The 18,102-nt window shown below is 44.1% G+C and overlaps 1 long non-coding RNA gene across 2 annotated transcripts in view; it reads left to right on the top strand.

The window, feature by feature from the left end:
- The first annotated feature begins 1,156 nt into the window (after window positions 1–1,156).
- Window positions 1,157–18,102, top strand: part of LOC110261780 (uncharacterized) — a 537,063-nt gene continuing 520,117 nt past the window's right edge. For both annotated transcript variants that reach the window (XR_014809602.1, XR_002346317.2), the window contains exon 1: window positions 1,157–1,473. This is a non-coding gene — a long non-coding RNA (uncharacterized LOC110261780). The remainder of the gene's footprint in view (window positions 1,474–18,102) is intronic.

Genomic DNA, 18,102 nt, shown 5'->3' with positions numbered 1-18,102 from the left:
TTAGATTCCACATATAAGTGATATCCTACAGAATTTATCATCTCTTGGTGCGATGCTCTCCAAGTCCATCAGTGTTACTGCAAATGGCAATATTTTATTCCTTTTTTTTTTTTTAACGCTGAGTAGTATTCTATTGTATTTATTATACCACATCTTCTTCATCCATTCATCTGTTGATGGACACTTAGGTTGTTTCCACAAGTTGGCATTTGTAAATAATGCTGCTATGAACATTGGGGTGTTTCTTTTCAAATTAGCGTTTCTGTTTTCTTTTTCCTTTTTTTTTCTTTTTTTTATATATACTAAGGAGTGGAATTGCTGGGGCATATGGTAGTTCGACTTTTAGTTTTTGGAGAAATTTCCATACCGTTTTCCACAGTGGCTATTACCAGTTTACATCCCCACAAACGGTGATTTATGTATCTGTTCACTAGTCCTCTCCACAGCTCTACAAACTGTTGTTAAACTTATCTATTGAGTTCCTAATTTCAATTGTATCTTTTAGTTCTAAAATTTCCATTTCTTTTTTAGTGGGTCCACTTCTCTGAGAAAATGCTCTTTTTAAAAATAAAAATTAAAAAATTATAGTTGGTCACAGTGTTCTGCCAATTTCTGCTGGTATCTCTAAGTTTTGAAGTGTGGTTGACTTACATCTATCTTTTCTTGAATACAATACCACAGCTTTTTAAAGCTTGTGTCTCCTCATCCAGTCAGATCATCAGGGTCAAAAACGAGCCACCTGTGGGGCTGTTTCTATTGCCTGTTTTTCTCTCTTGCTCCTGGTTTTTGCTATGCCTGTTGCCGAACCCAGTTCTTTTCCCCCCAATGAGCAGCAAGTCAAAACGCCGAGGTACAGATGCAGAGAGCGTTTATTCCCAAGAGCGAAGCGAGGAGATGGGAAAACAAGCCTCAGGTACACCGGCAGGGTGAGGGGCTCCGGGTATGTGTGCGCTAAAGAATTAATGAAGCGAGGGCGTCTAAGGCAGCGGTAGGTGTGAGGCGCGAGGAGCACGGAGAGCCTGAGGAGAAGTGATCGGAAAAAGGTGTGCAGTCCACATCTGCGCAGGCGCAATAAGCCCCAGGCCTCCGCGCTCAAGCTGGGGGGCGGAGTCTTGGGCCCTCTGGCGTCAAAAGGTCGCGGAGCGGACACTCGCGCAGGCCCAGTTGGAGGGTGGTGGTCCTAACCAGTCTTAACCCGCTCAGCTCAAATAGGACTCCGATGACGCCAAGTTCCTGGGCAACACCTCCAGCAAACAAACATCTTTTTGTTTAGGCAGTGTGCCAGGCCGCTTGGAGGACCTGTGAGCCTTTAAACGACCTTGACGAGCTAAGGCAGGTGGAATGGATATGAGCAATCATTACCTGGTTTCACCTGCTCCTCTTTGATCACCAGAGATTATGGGTAAAACATTGCAGAAAGACGTACCCTTCTTCCGAAGAGGATTCCCCCATTTCTCTTGGAGGCTGCAAGAGGTGAGTCCCGCTGCCTCCCTCCGTTAGCCTGAAAGCAGATTTCGGACTGGGCTGCGGTGTTCTTGCCCGGGTTCATCTTCTGGATCCTCCCAGCATCCACGCACCCGCCGACGGTTTTGTCAGTGCCCCTGTCTAGGTGGATCCCAAACTCCCGTTTTTGTTTTCCTAGCACCTTGAGACCTAAAAGCTCCACTGGGCTTGCCAGCTGCCTTTAGCTGGGTCTGTGAGCTTCTAGCCTCTGGAGTTTAAGAATTGTCAGATAAGAGTTCCCGCTGTGGGGCAGTGGGTTAGGCATCTGATGTTGTCGCAGCAGAGGCTCGGTGCGGGAAGGTCTATATACCTCCGGCGCGGTCAAAAAAAAAAAATTGTCAAAAGACTGAAGGGCAGAACCATTGAAGAGCCTGGGCTCCCTCTCTGATCTCCCTTCTCTCTGGCGTTTTGGCCCCAACCCCAGTGTTTATTTCCCGGGTCCTGAGCGGTTGCCCAAAGCTCTGCATTGATTCTCAACCTCTCGCTCAAAACTACTTCAATACCAGCTCCTGAAGTGTTGGGTTCATTTCCATGCCTTTTCCTGGGTCTCTGGATCTTGGTGCTTCTGGGCAGTTCTGCAACTTTCCAGGGCTTTCAGATAGGTGACGGGTTTTTGGATTTTTAATTATTCAGAGCCAGAGCTGAGAAATTAGCAATTTAGAAAACACTTTCTTATACGTTCCTTTTTTTTCTTTTTTCTTTTTTTTTTTTAATCCTCACAAAAACACCATGTGGGAGAAAGGTCACTACTCTGGTTCTATGGAGTGGTGACTAGATGAGGTGGGGAGGCTGGAGAGGCTTGAGGAAGGATTTCTCCACCTGGTTCCTGGTGTAAAATGTGCCTTCCCACCGCCCGTGAGTATTAGTTTGCAGGGGCTGCCATAGCAAACCTCGCAGGCGGGTGGCTTAAACCGCAGAGGTGTACTCCCCACAGTTCTGGATGCTGGAAGGCCAAGGCCAAGGTCTTGGCAGGGTTGGTGTCTCCTGAAGCCTCTCTCCTTGGCTTCTAGATGCTGCCTTCTTACTGGGTCCTCCCTCGGTCTTGTGCGAGTCTGTGTCCTAACGGCCTCCTCTTGTGATAGTGCTCATCAGGCTAGGGCCTACGGATGGCGCCTTGCTTTAATTTAATTTCCTCTTGAGACGCTCTATCTCCAGATAGAGTCCCATTTTGAGGTCTGGGGTACGGGAGTTAAGGCTTCCACATAGGACATTTCGGGGTGGGGTGCAGATGGGGGCCACAGTTCAGCTCGTAGCACTATATAAAAGACTGATGAAAGCAGTGACCAGTTTTCCTAAAATTTCTATGCATTAAATGGGTCGGGGCCCTCCTCGTCTTAGCACATGTTGTCACAGTCTGGTACCCCTCCCCGGCATCAGCATGAGCTGGTTGGAAGTGCACTTTCTCACTCCCCACCCCAGACCTACCCGGAAACCCTGGGGGTGGCCCCAGTAAAGCCTTGGAGTCGAGATTCTGATGCGGGCTTCGGATTGAGACCTGGAACCTTAGCAGCCAGGGAAAGGACAGGTTGAGGCAGGGTTGGTTCAGCTGTAAATTCCGGTCGTGTTATTCCCAAGTCCTTTTCTAAAGGAGGACTCTCCTGAGGTGTCCGGTTATGACTGATGGGCAGATCTGTCAGTCGGCAGCGTTTAAACTAATGCTCATCTGCCTTGCGGTATCATTCGGCATTCAAATATCACCTACTCATTTGAGGATTTATAAAGGAGGCCACTTTCAGGAGAAAGCTTTCTTATTTGAGGAATGAGCTTCTTCACTAATCTGGGCCTCAGTTTTATTATCTCCAAAATGAGAAATCTGGATTCCTTTTCCAGCGCCGACAGTCTGTGCGTCCATATGAATGACTCAGAGCAGCTAGTATCTCAGCAGTAGCGAGTGTTATGATTTTCTGGGATTCCCTGAATGGTCAGACTAAACACCCCAAACTGCATCAGGCAGAGTGCTTCCAATTAGAAGTTTCTAGAGATTCTCCAGCTGGGGCTTTGTGTATGAGACTGGCCAAAGATAGATTAACAAGAGAGAAACAAACCCAAGTTTATTAACATGGGCAGTGTGTGTGTGTACACATAGGAGCACCTGTGATTGGTGACCCAGAAGGCTGGTTAACTTGAGTTTCTATACCAACTTAAAAAATGAAAACAAGGTGGTTTTGGGCTTTCGCATGGGAGAGGCATGTTGTGAGACAGTGATCAAGAAAACCACGGTAAACACGGTTGAGGTTGTTTCGTAAGGTTTGTTGTGCAGTTGGTTCCTTCTCCGTCCTAAGAGCTGTGAAAGCAAGACATCTTTACAAAAGGATACTTCCTTTATAAATGTAAATTTTCTTAGCAAAAGGATAACTATGCCCTGTTTTACAAAAGGATACTTCCTTTATAAATGTAAATTTTCTTAGCAAAAGGATAACTATGCCCTGTTTTTAGAGTGGTTACTGAATTTGTTCTAAAAGGCCTTTAGCTCAAAATAACCTATATGCCAAAGAGACATATTTGGGCATATTTTGGTGGTGGTGGGGGTGGCATGTTCTGGTACCCTACTGTTTGTATCCAGTCATTGTTGTGTTTCCCCATCCCTGGCTGTGTGCATACAATGAGTGCTTGATAAATGTGGGAGGATTTAGGTCATACTGCCTCAAAGATTCCCAACTTCCTCAAACCCAGGAAGCAGCCTCACCTTTGGGGTGCCTTCAGTAAAACTGTGGGCTCAGTGTTACTGTGTCACCAGCAGCCGTCATTATTGTTTCATACACAGTGAACAGCATGCTTTCTATTTTATATATAAGCCTTTTGATCGCCTTATCACGACTCACAAAGTAGGCAAAGAAGGTTTTATTAGGCTTATTCTACTGCTTTGCAGAATCTTCAGGAAAGTTGAATATTTGCCCTAATACACAAACCGGCCAGCGAAGGAATTTGGAAGCAAACCTGCTTGGCTAGTGCCAAGGTACTCCCCACTCATCCCAGCCTTTGTTTCGAGACTGGGACTATAGAGAAATAATATGCGCAACAACCCAACTCCTGAAACACGAGGCAGTGCCTTGGCGTTTCTGCTCTGGGTGGCCATGGAGCCTGGGCAGCTTCTCTTTCCTGATATAATCAAATTTATTTCTAAACAGTTTGAGTCAAGTAAAGTGTCAGGTCGGGAGGGAGTAGGTGAGCAAGCAGAATAAGACCTGTGTGGCTCCTATATCACTTTCCTCTTTGTAGCCGTGCAAAGCCCAACTGGCCATGTTTCTGGGGAAATTTGGAAGGCTGCTGGTTATTCCTATCAAGGGGGATTGTGGTGGGGCCTGCGTGGAAGGAAATCAGTAGGGAGCTGACGAGTGGTGTGGGCAAAGCTGGTTCTGAACGCGAGGTTCTTCCAAGTAGGTCTTCAGCATCTCTACGTGTCTGCTTAGAGGACGGCAATGTATTTGCATATGGTAATGATGTATCGCCTATGCGTTACTGTTAATTATTTTAAAATGACCATAACTACTATTAACATGTGACAGTGCCTCATTAGACTGTGTAATTGTGTCTGTCAGTAATGATATTATTATGTGTCTTTTAACAGAATATGGGACGTTCATTCTAGTCCCTTGGACTCTTCACAGCCAATTCTCCAGGTGGAAGCCTAAGGCCAGACAGTCAGTTCATCCATTCTCTTGTGTCTGAGTGGGGTTATGCTTTAAATTGCTTTAGGAAGAAGGTTATCTTATTTATTAAAGCCACACACACACACCCTCATAACTCCAAAAAGTCATAGCCATTCTTTGGCACTTTGCTGTATTGTTTTACAACTGATTCCAAAAAGGTTTCTGCCCAGGTCAAACCCGATTGTTTTTGATGGACATAAATCTGTTCCTTTTCTTTGTCCCAGAACATAGCTGTTCTCAAACTGGAAGGTTGCCCTGTTGTGTCTCATTCCAGGTGGTACCCCCTGCCCCCTCCCCAGGAGGGCATTTAGAAATGTGTGGGGAGTGTTTCGGATTTGTTGCCGTCACAGTGTCTGGGGCGCTGTGGGCATTTCCTAGGCTGAGGCCAGTGCTCTAAACTGAGGGGTTTAGTCCCATTCCACAAAAAGTTGTTCTGCCTCACATGCCAGCATCAGCCCTGCGAGAAGCACTGCCCTGTTCCTCTGCCTCTGCCCTGTGAACACCTGGAGTCTTTTTATTTGCCCAGAACTGTCGGGCCTCTTACCCAGAAGAGTTCTCAGCTTGGTGGGCACGCTCAGGAGATGGACGCAGGGTGGGGGGGGTTTCCTGCTCTTGCAGAAAATGTCCCTGCCTTTTTGCCAGGCAAGCTTGGGGCTGTGGGTTTTAGTTTAGCCTAAGGGCTTTGAAATTGCAAAGGATCTCTTTCAAAAAGCCAGCTTAGCTGTACGTCCTGTGGTCCTGTAAATGGGGCTTATAACTAGTGACAAGATAGCGCCAAGCCGATTACATAAACAGGGACATGGTCAAGTAAATAAAAAGCAAGAGACTTGTTCAGTGTAATCTTTTCCCTCCTCTTGTGTCTGCTTTGAGGAAGCCTTCCTCACTGCGGGCCACTTGAGTGGAAAAGGCCATGGCTGATTGCATCCAGGGGGACAGCTGGCTGGAAGGCCCGGCTACCCCCCTGTGAATCGTTCAAACAGATGAGCTAATACATAGTCTGGGCATCTCCTGGGAATTTGTGCTGAGATGTTCCTGTTGGCTCTGGGGCCTAGAACTGAAGGGTTCTGGAGACACAGGCCCAGGGCTGGCATCTGAATTAGGATTAAGATGAGTGGACAAAGGGAATTTATTGAAGAGTTGAGAGCAGAACTACGAAGGGAGGTCGTTTCCATTGTGGCTCTGCGGGCTACAAACCCTGCTACTATCCATGAGGATGTGGGTTTGATCCCTGGCCCTGCTCAATAGGTTAAGGATCCAGCATTGCTGTGTTGGCTGTAGCTCTGATTCGACCCCTCCCCTGGGAGTGTCCATAAACCTCAGGTTTGGGTCTAAGGAAAAAAAAAAAAAGCAAACAGAACTAGAAAGAGCCAGAGACCAGTGCTAAGGGCCATAAAAGTGTGACTCTATTCTCTTCTTCCCCATCTGCGTCCCTCTGAGGCCTGCCTGAACCTTAGTTGAATTATGTGCATGGCTGTGCCTCAATGTTGAATTCTTAAGCCACCCTCTCCTCCTGCCTTTGAAGAATCTCAGTTTGCAGCTTCCAGCAGGCTGATTGGAGACAAATGCTTCAAAAAGAGAATGGGTTTTTATTCAATTCTGAGGGCTGAACGTCTGAAAAATGTTGCCTTTGTTCCCGAGGACATTTTTGGGGGCTCGTTTTTATGGACGAGGCCAGTCTGAGAGCATGTACCAGGCAACGACTATTTTTGGTGCTTCCTAAGTTGCTAGTTTTTTATGTTTGCCTGGGGTTACCTCTGAGCATCCATATCTCCCACCATTTAAGACTTCCAGTTGCCTCCCTCAGGCAACATCTCCTGTCATCAGTGTTTTCTTTTCTTTAAAGAAACAAAGCACTGGTGTTACTCGCAAGGCTGGGGGAGCTGTTTCTGAAGAGGATGGCGGGCCCTCGTCTCCTCGATGCTCTCACGATGTAGATGCAGAACAGACACCTACTTGGGGAAGAAAGAAAAAATATGCCTGCTATGAGTTTAAACCCAGATGCGCTTCAGATGTTGTTGGTATTATTATTCTCCATTGATGGTCTTGCCAGCCATCATGGTAGGAAGTGAAAACACCTGGTTTACATTATCGTGGCTTGTCTTTCAGTGCAGGCATTTGGGCGGGAGATGTGAGCGTGCTCAGGAAAGCACTAGCTGCGCCTTCCTGGGGATTTTTTGATTTGTGTTCCTCATCTTTTCTTTCCTCTTCTATTTCCTTGAGGTCGGCTTGTCTCCTCACAGCTGCTGCGGCTGCTGGCCTGGGCTGGTGTGGTCCTCCCTCGCCAAAAGGACACACAGAGCCAGACGCTTGCTTAGATGTGAGGTGTCCAGGGTCCCCCGTCCCGGCTCAGCCTCGTCTCCCTCCTCTGTGTAATCGTGTTTACTCTCTGAGGGTAATTAGTCATTTCGGTGGGACAGGATGTGAGTGAGTGCGAACAGGTTGGGGGGTTCCAGCTTTCATCTCTCTCTGCCTTCCAGGCTTCGATGCTCTCTTCTATGTGCAGAACACGAGTGCAGACTCCCGGGTCCTGAGGTGACTGCTGGGGACAGATTGTCCATTTAGGAGAATGACTGCTCTCCTTATGCCACTGGTGTGGCGAGGGGCAGGAGTTGAACTGATCAGCAGGTGATGTGCTCTGAATGAGAAGGGAATTTTTTTTTGGAGGGGGTGTCTTTTTTTTTTTTTAGGGCTGCACCAGAGGCATATGGAGGTTCCCAGGCTAGGGGTCAAATCAGAGCTATGGCTGCCGGCCTATACCCCAGCTCATGGCTATGCCAGATCCTTAACCCACTGAGCGAGGCTACGGATCGAACCTGCATCCTCATGCATCCTAGTCGGATTCGTTTCTTCTGAGCCACGATGGGACCTCCCGAGAAGGGCAAGTTTTGTGAGAACAGTAGTGTGGGGGGAACGTAAAAGCTTAGGACTGGGTGTTGTGGGGGTCACGTCCCATCTTCTCCTAGCCTTGATTCAACATTCCAAGGTCACGACTGAGTGTGAGTGTGGTGTCTGTTGACAAGCCTTTAGATCCCAGGGGTCTTTCAGGGGATAATTAGATTGCAGTGAGGATGGTGAGGCTAGGGGGCTTTTCTGCCTGTTCCCAGCTGGATGAGTTTAGAAACTCTGTCATGACTTCACTGGTGGTGATCACCCTGAGAGACTGACGCCGTCTAGGCTAATTGCCACCAGGGTCATGGATGTCACAGAGAGCTGAGGTGGTGCTTTCTGCTGGGGCTGCATTTATGACCATGGCTCCGGGCCTCCCCGCCCCACTCTCTCTACTGGGGAAACTGATGTCTCCTGCTCCCCTTTGCTCTCAATTAAATGGCTCTGGATGCAGAGTTTAGAACCTCTTCAGGTTTTTTTGAAAGCGTAGCAGAGACTTGACTGAATTCCCTATAGGGAGATGGAGGAGGAGACTGAAATCATGTACTCAAAGCAAACAACTTCAAATTCCCGTTAATTAGTCTGTTCTCTGCAAAGTCCCTTTAATCCACCCCCTGCCCAGGGTCTTTGGCTGGTCTCCCTGGCGCCCACCTTCAATATTCCTGTCATTTAACGATTCTTCACAAAAGTGAATTGAGCAGAGCAAATTCGTTTGTAACCAAACTCATAGTCAAGTTTACGGACCCAAGCCCATTGAATGCTCACAAAACAAAGGCCCTTTAGGTATTAAGACCCCAACTTCTTTAGAAGGCTGATCAACACTATTATTACTGCTGGGGATCAAATTCTCAACCCATGTGGTTAATCAATGGATTTCTCTCTGGTGAATATAGGACTGTCCCCAAGAGGAAGTCTCATTCCAGCTGCTAAAGCAGGACAATTTCCTCCATCTCATTGCACCAGAAGCTGGAGAGCAAAACCGGTCATTAGAATGTGGCTTAGTCAGTATGCAGGGAATCAGAGGGAAAGTAGTTGGACAGCTCTGGGGAGATTTCAGTCGAAGTGAAGGGCAGCAGGCCTGGCACTTTCTTTGCCCTGCAGGAGGGTGTCATTCTAATCATGGTGTAACGGTGGCCAGATTCATGGACGGGTGAACCCTAACCGTCTCTTCCTTCCCAGCTCCCCTTCGGGGCTCCATTCAGACCTTCCCTTCTCTATTCCATCTGTCATTACAACACTCTCTGTTCCTTCAATACCTTCCCTATAGAGTATTCTTGCACATTTTATTGATTTCATCACGTGTCGTGGTTGGTTGGCAAAGAGAGAGGCACCTTCATCTCAGGAGTTAGGGCTTGCCAGGATGCACCTGTTCCGAAAGCGTTCTTGGTGGTCACCCGTCTTTCCTCATAGACTCGTTATAGCTGTTGGAGCTGGGAAAAACCTTTACCCCATCCACCCTCCTTTCACTGAGGATGAAACTGAGACTCAGAAGAATAAAACTGCATGTCCAAGTTCACATAGTTGAAGCTGGAGCCAGGACTAAATTTTTGGGTCTTCTGAAGCCTATTGTGTTTCAGCTCCATCTCATTGTCTGCCAATCTGAGTAATTTGTGGTGGTTCTTTGCTCCATAGTGTCTACAATTAGACCATAACCGCCTTGAAAACAGGAACACTGTGTCTTCTCTAGGCTATGGTTAGTTTCCCAGTTGGGCATATGTTGTTTGTGCATTTCAACAGACATTTTTAGAGCACTCATTATACTAAGAGTGTTATATTTTACATGTTTGTGAATATCATGATATATTTGAGTTTAATGTATGTATTTATATACATGATAAATATAGGTATATATACATATATGTGATAAATACATATTTAAATTATTAAATTATGTACATATTTATTTATTAGTGCTGGGGATATAGAAGATGAAAAAGATACACTTTCTTAAAAAGATACACTTTCTTAAAAAGCTCACCACGCGTTAGAGCTGCTGTAATAGAAGAACAGGGACATACAAATACAAGGAAAGAAGTTTCATCCAGGACCTCTGGATGCTTTATGGGGAAGATAGGATTGGGGCTGGGCCTTAGAGGAGAATTTTACCAGCGTAGTAGGAGAGGGAGAGGCTTTTTGGTTGCCGCTTGAGTAAACATTTCGAGGCTGGAGAGCACAAGGGGATGCTGAGGGGTGGCTCACAGGTCACTGTCGCTGACATGTGGGAGCTGCAGAGGAGGCAGAAAGGTGAGAAGGAAGGTAGGGGCCTTGGACAGGTATGGAGCAGTGCGGTAATGCATTCCTCTACCACCCAAGAGGGGCCCTGGCTGTGAACAGGCCCTCTGCAAACAGCGTGTTTGTAGAATAAATTAATAAATATGCTCTGAGTCCATGGACTATGGAAATGAACGTATCCAGAGGCAGTGTATTGTTTAAGAGCATGGATTTTGGTTTAAATCCCAGTGTTGCCACATACAAGCTGTGCAACTGGGAAAATTTTAACCTTCTCCGGACCTCCATTTTTTTCATCTGCAAAATGTAGACAGCAATAGTACCTACCTCATAGGTTGATTATGATGATTAAATTGAGTATATGCAAAACACTAGTGATTCAGAGTAGTGCTTGTTTTATAGTAAGACTGCATTTCTTTTTTTTAATAATGATGTTTATTTTTTCCATTACAGCTGATTGACAGTGTTCTGTCAGTTTTCTACTGCACAGCAAGGTGACCCACATGTATTCATTCTTTTTTTCTCCCGTTATCATGCTCCATCACAAGTGACCAGACGGAGTTCCCAGTGCTACACAGCAGGATCCCATTGCTTATCCATTCCAAAGGCAATAGTTTGCATCTGTTACCCCCAAATTCCCAGCCCCTCCCATTCCCTCCCCCTCTGTCTTGGCAACCACAAGTCTGTTCTCCATGTCTATGATTTTCTTTTCTGTGGAAAGGTTCATTTGTGCCATATATTAGATTCCAGATATAAGGAAAGCGTATGGTATTAGTCTTTCTCTTTCTGACTTACTTCGTTTAGCACTAGAGTCTCTAGTTCCATCCATGTTGCTGTAAATGGCATTATTTTGTTCTTTTTTATGGATGGGTAGTATTCCATTGGGTATATATAGCACATCTTTTTAAAAATTTTTTCATTTTTTTATTACTCAAATGAATTTATCACATCTGTAGTTGTATAATGATCATAACAATCTGATTTCACAGGATTTCCATCCCACAGCCCAAGCACATCCCCCCACCCCCCAAACTGTCTCCTCCAGAGACCATAAGTTTTTCAACGTCTGTGAATCAGCATGTGTTCTGCAAAGAAGTTCCATCTGTCCTTTTTTTCAGATTCCACATGTCAGTGAAAGCATTTGATGTTGGTGTCTCATTGTATGGCTGACTTCACTTAGCATGATAGTTTCTAGGTCCATCCATGTTGCTAAAAATGCTGGTAGTTTGTTCTTTTTGATGGCTGAGTAATATTCCATTGTGTATATGTACCACATCTTCTGGATCCACTCCTCTGTCGATGGACATTTAGGTTGTTTCCATGTCTTGGCTATTGTAAATAGTGCTGCAATGAACATTGGAGTACATGTGTCTTTGCGAGTCATGGTTTTCTCTGAATAGATGCCCAGGAGCGGGATTGCTGGATCCAATGGTAGTTCTATGTTTAGTTTTCTGAGGAATCTCCATACTGCTTTCCACAGTGGTTGCACCAATTGACAATCCCACCAACAGTGTACTAGGGTTCCTTTTTCTCCACACCCTCTCCAGCACTTATTGTTTGTAGACTTTTGGATGATGGCCATTCTGGCTGGTGTAAGGTGGTACCTCAGAGTGGTTTTGATTTGCATCTCTCTAATAATGAGTGATGTTAAACATCTTTTCATGTGTTTCTCGGCCATCTGTATGTCTTCTTTGGAGAATTATCTGTTTAGATCTTCTGCCCATTTTTGGATGGGGTGGTTTGTTTTTTTGGTATGGAGCTGCAGAAGTTGTTTATAAATTTTGGAGATGAATCCCTTGTCAGTGGATTCACTTGCAAAGATTTTCTCCCATTCTGTGGGTTGTCTTTTTGTGTTGTTTAGGGTTTCCTTTGCTGTGCAGAAACTTTTAAGTTTGAGTAGGTCCCATTTGTTTATTTTTCTTTTTATTGTCAATACTCTGATAGGTGGATCTGAGAAGATGTTGCTGTTGTTTATGTCAGAGAGTGTTTGGCCTATGTTTCCCTCTAAGAGTTTGATAGTGTCTGGTCTTATATCTAGGTCTTGAATCCATTTGGAGTTTATTTTTGTGTATGGTGTTAGGGAGTGTTCTAATTTCATTCTTTTCCATGTGGCTGTCCAGTTTTCCCAGCACCACTTATTGAACAAGCTGTCCTTTCTCCATTGTATCGTCTTGCCTCCTTTGTCATAGATGAGTGGGCTGTAAGTGCATGGGTTTAATTCTGGGCTTTCTATCCTGTTCCACTGATCTATATGTCTGTCTTTGTGCCAGTACCATGCGGTTTTGACGACTGTTGCTTTGTAGTATAGTCTGAAGTCCGGGAGCCTGATTCCTCCAGCTCCATTTTTCTTTTTCAGGGTGTCTTTGGCTCTTCTGGGTCTTTTGTGCTTCCAAACAAACTTTAAAATATTTTGTTCAAGTTCTGTGAAAAATGTCCTTGGTAATTTGATAGGGATTGCACTGAATCTGTAGATTGCCTTGGGTAGTAAAGTCATTTTGATAATATTAACTCTTCCAATGCACGAGCATGGTATATCTTTCCATCTATGTGTGTCATCTTTGATTTCTTTCATCAGTGGCTTATAGTTTTCAGAGTATGGGTCTTTTGTTTCTTTAGGTAGGTTTACTCCTAAGTATTTTATTCTTTTGGATGTGATGGTAAATGGGATTGCTTCCCTAATTTCCTTTTCTGCTTTTTCATTGTTAGTATATAGAAACGCTGTCGATTTCTGTGTATTGATTTTGTATCCTGCAACTTTGCCAAATTCGTGGATGAGCTCTAACAGTTTTCTGGTAGAGTCTTTAGGATTCTCTAGGTATGGTATCATGTCATTTGCAAACAGTGATAGTTTTACTTCTTCCTTTACAATCTGGATTCCTTTTATTTCTTTTACTTCCCTGATTGCTGTGGCTAGGACTTCCAGAACTATGTTGAAGAGTATTGGTGAGAGCGGACATCCTTGTCTTGTTCCTGATCTCAGCGGGAATTCTTTCAGCTTTTCACCATTGAGAATGATGTTCGCTGTGGGTTTGTCATATATGGCCTTTATCATGTTGAAGTAGCTTCCCGTTATGCCCACTTTCTGAAGGGTTTTTATTAGAAATGGGTGTTGGATTTTGTCAAAGGCTTTTTCCGCGTCTATTGAGAGGATCATATGGTTTTTATTCTTCAGTTTGTTAATGTGGTGTGTCAAACTGATGGATTTGCGGATATTGAAGAACCCTTGCATCCCTGGGATAAATCCCACTTGATCACGATGTACAATCCTTTTAATGTATTGCTGGATGTGGTTTGCTAGTATTTTGTTGAGGATTTTTGCATCGATGTTCATCAGTGATATTGGCCTGTAGTTTTCTTTTTTTGTGGAGTCTTTGCCTGGTTTTGGTACCAGGGTGACGGTGGCCTCATAGAATGAGTTTGGGGGTATCCCTTCCTCTGCAATTTTTTGAAATAGTTTCAGAAGGATAGGTGTTAGCTCTTCTCTAAATGTTTGATAGAATTCGCCTGTGAAGCCATCTGGTTCTGGACTTTTGTTCGTTGGAAGTTTTTTAATCACAGTTTCAATTTCAATTCTTGTGATGGGTCCATTCATCTTTTCTATTTCATCTTGGTTTAGTCTTGGAAGATTGTATTTTCTAAGAATTTGTCCATTTCTTCTAGGTTTTCCATTTTATTGGTATATAGTTGCACATAGTAGTCTCTTATGATCCTTTGTATTTCTGTGGTGGCTGTTGTTACTTCTCCTTTTTTATTTCTAATTTTATTGATTTGAGTCCTCTCTCTTTTTTGCTTGATAAGTCTGGCTAGGGGTTTATCAATTTTGCTGATCTTTTCAAAGAACCAGCTTTTCGTTTCATTGATCTTTTCTATGGTTTTCTTTGTTTCTATTTCATTGATTTCTGCTCTGATCTTTATGATTTCTTTCCTTCTACTAACTTTAGGTCTTGTCTGTTCTTCTCTCTCAAGCTGCTTTAGATGTAAAGTTAGCTTGTTTATTTGGGCTTTTTCTTGTTTCCTGAGGTGGGCTTGTATTGCTATAAACTTTCCTCTTAGAATGGCTTTTGCTGCATCCCATAGGTTTTGGAGTGTCGTATCTTTGTTGTCATTTGCTGCTAGGTATTTTTTAATTTCCTCTTTGATTTCTTCATGATCCAATGGTTGTTTAGTAGCATGTTGTTGAGTCTCCACGTGTTTGTGTTTTTTGCAGTTTTTTTCTTGTTGATTTCCAGTCATATAGCATTGTGGTCGGAAAAGATGCTTGATATGATTTCAGTTTTCTTAAAGTTACTGAGGTTGGATTTGTAGCCCAGGATATGGTCAATCTTAGACAATGTTCCATGTGCACTTGAGAAGAATGTGTGTTCTGTTCCTTTTGGATGAAATGTCCTATAAATATCTATTAAGTCCATCTGGTTTAATGCTTCATTCAGGGCCTGTGTTTTCTTATTGATTTTCTGTCTGGTTGATCTGTCCATTGCTGTGAGTGGGGTGTTAAAGTCCCCCACTATGATTGTGTTATTGTCGATTTCTCCTTTTAAGGTTGTTAGCAGTTGCCTTATATATTGTGGTGAACCTGTGTTGGGTGCGTAGATATTTAAAATTGTTACAGCATCTTCTTGGATTGATCCTTTGATCATTATGTAATGTCCTTCTTTGTCCCTGAAAATATTCTTCATTTTAAAGTCTATTTTGTCTGATATGAGTATTGCTACTCCAGCTTTCTTTTGATCCCCGTTTGCATGAAATATTTTCTTCCATCCTCTCACTTTGAATTTGTATGTGTCCCTAGAAGTGAAGTGGGTCTCTTGAAGACAGCATATATATGGGTCTTGTTTTTGTATCCATTCAGCCAGTCTATGTCTTTTGGTTGGGGCGTTTAGTCCATTCACATTTAAGGTAATTATTGATATGTATGTTCTTATTGCCATTTTATTAATTACTTTGGATTTGTTTTTGCTGCTCTTTTTCCTTTCCTTCTTCTCTTGTTCTTTTCTGCCTATAGAAGTTCCTTTAGTATTTGTTGTAAGGCTGGTTTAGTGTTGCTGAATTCTCTCAGCTTTTGCTTATCTGAGAAGGTTTTGATTTCTCCTTCAAATCTGAATGAGAGCCTTGCTGGGTAGAGTAATCTTCATTGGAGGTTTTTTCCTTTCATCATGTTGAGTATATCATGCCTCTCCCTTCTGGCCTGCAGAGTTTCTGTTGAGAAATCTGCTGATAGCCTTATCGGGGTTCCCTTGTATGTTATTTGTTTCTTTTCCCTAGCTGCTTTCAAGATTTTCTCTTTGTCTTTAATTTTGGTCAGTTTGATTAGTATGTGTCTTGGGGTATTCCTCCTTGGGTTTATTTTGTATGGTACTCGTTGTGCTTCCTGGATTTGACTGAGTGGTTCCTTCCCCATGTTAGGGAGGTTTTCGGCTATTATCTCTTGGAATATTTTTTCTGTCCCCTTCTCTCTCTCTTCTCCTTCTGGCACCCCTATAATATGGATGTTGGTGCGTTTCACGTTGTCCCAGAGTTCTCTGAGACTCTCTTCATTTCTTTTTGATCTTTTTTCTCTTTTCTGTTCTGCATCCGTAATTTCCACTAATCTGTCCTCCACCTCACTTATTCGTTCTTCTGCCTCCTGTATTCTGCTGTTAGCTGCTTCTAGTGAATTTTTTATTTCAGTTATTGTATTTTGCATCTCTTTTTGTTTGATATCTTGTATCTCTTTGGTCAGTGTTTCCTGTAAGTTATACATCTTTGCCTCCAGTTTATTTCCAATATCTTGCATCTTCTTCAGCATCAACAGTCTAAAGTCTTTTTCCTGGAGGCTGAGAATCTCCTCATGGCTTAGCTGTTTTTCTGTTTTTTTTTTTTTCTTTCTTCCTCATCTGAGTTATAGTTCTCTGTCTTTTCATTTTTATAGGTTTTTGGTGTGGTGACCTCTCTTACTTCTTTTTTTTGTTGTTGTTGTTTTGTTTTGTCTTTTTTTTTTTTTTTTTTTTTTGCTATTTCTTGGGCCGCTCCCGAGGCATATGGAGGTTCCCAGGCTAGGGGTTGAATCAGAGCTGCAGCCACCGGCCTACGCCAGAGCCACAGCAACGTGGGATCCGAGCAGCGTCTGCAACCTACACTACAGCTCACAGCAACGCCGGATTGTTAACCCACTGAGCAAGGGCAGGGACCGAACCCGCAACCTCATGGTCCCTAGTCGGATTCGTTAACCACTGTGCCACGACGGGAACTCCCCTCTCTTACTTCTGATGTCTCCCCCCTGTGGCTGAAGTCAGTATGGGGGCTTGGTGTAGGCTTCCTGATGGAAGGGGCTGATGCCTGCCCACTGATTCTAATCCCTCTGGTGGGTGGGGCTTAGTCTCTGGATGGGATTAGAGGCAGCTGTGTGCCTGAGGGGTCTTTAGGTAGCCTGTTTACTGAGGGGTGGGGCTGTGATCCCACCTGGATTGCTGTTTGACCTGGGGCTTCTCAACGGCTGGCTGACGAGTGGGGCCAGATTTTCCCAAAATGGCCACCTCCAGAGAAAGGCACTGCTGCTGAATATTCCCGAGAGCTTTGCTTTCAATGTCCTTCCCTCACAACAAGCCACATTCACCCCTGTTTTCCCAGGAGGTCCTCCAAGAACTGCAGTCAGGTTTGACCCAGATTCCCTTGGAGACTTTGCTCTGCCCCGTGACTCAGTGCACTTGAAAGTCTGTGTGCGCCTTTTAAGAATGGGGTCTCCATTTCCCCCAGTCCCGTGGAGCTCTTGTGCACAAGCCCCACTGGCCTTCAATGCCAGATGCTCCAGGGCTCTTTCTCCCTGTGCCAGATCCTCACACGTGAGAGTTTGATGTGTGGCTCAGAACTCTCACTCCTGTAGGTGAGTCTCTGTGAACCAGTTAGTTTCCAGTCTGTGGAGCTTCCCACCCAGGAGGTATGGGGTTGTTTATGTCACGAAATCGCCCCTCCTACCTCTTGATGTGGCCTCCTCTTTTTCTTCTGGAGTAGGGTATCTTTTTTAAGGTTTCCGGTCCTTTTGCTCAGTCTTTAGTTGTGAATTTTGTTGTTTTTAGGAGAGAAGTTGAGCTCCAGTCCTTCTATTCCGCCATCTTAATCCCGTCCTCCCTATATAGCACATCTTCTTAATCCAGTCATCTGTTGATGGTCATTTAGGTTGTTTCCATGTCTTGGCTATTATGAATATTGCTGCAATGAACATGTGGGTGCATTTGTTTTTTTCAAGGAAAGTTTTGTCTGGATATATGCCCAAGAGTTGGGTTGCTCCGTCATATGGAAGTTCTATGTATAGATTTCTAAGGTATCTCCATAGTGGTTGTATCAGTTTACATTCCCACCAGCAGTGCAGTAGGGTTCCCTTTTCTCCACACCCTCTCCAGCATTTGTTATTTGTGAACTTATTAATGATGGCTATTCTGACCTGTGTGAGGTGGTACCTCATGCAGTTTTGATTTGTGTTTCTCTATTTGTGATGTTGAGCATTTTTTTCATGTGCTTGTTGGCCATCCATGTATCTTCCTTAGAGAAATGTCTATTCAGGTCTTTTGCCCATTTTTCCATTGGGTTGTTGGTTTTTTTGCTGTTTGTTTGTGTATTTTAGAGATTAAGCTCTTGTCAGTTGCATTGTTTGAAGCTATTTTCTCCCCTTCTGTAAGTTGCCTTTTTGTTCTTTTTATAGTTTCCTTTGCTGTGCAAAAGCTTGTCAGTTTGATTAGGTCCCATTAGTTTATTTTTGCTTTTATTTCTGTTGCTTTGGGAGACTGACCTGAGAAAACATTTTTAAGGTTGATATCAGAATGTTTTGCCCATGTTCTCTTCTAGGAGTTTGATGGTGTCT

This window comes from Sus scrofa, chromosome 7, assembly GCF_054392235.1.
Source record: "Sus scrofa isolate SSC_HxYL_T2T_F1_AM1 chromosome 7, Sscrofa_HxYL_maternal_Yorkshire_Landrace_v2.0, whole genome shotgun sequence".
In the NCBI taxonomy this organism is placed as follows: Eukaryota; Metazoa; Chordata; class Mammalia; order Artiodactyla; family Suidae; genus Sus; species Sus scrofa.
Note: the sequence above shows the minus strand (reverse complement) of the source record. Positions and strands in the feature narration are given on the sequence as shown.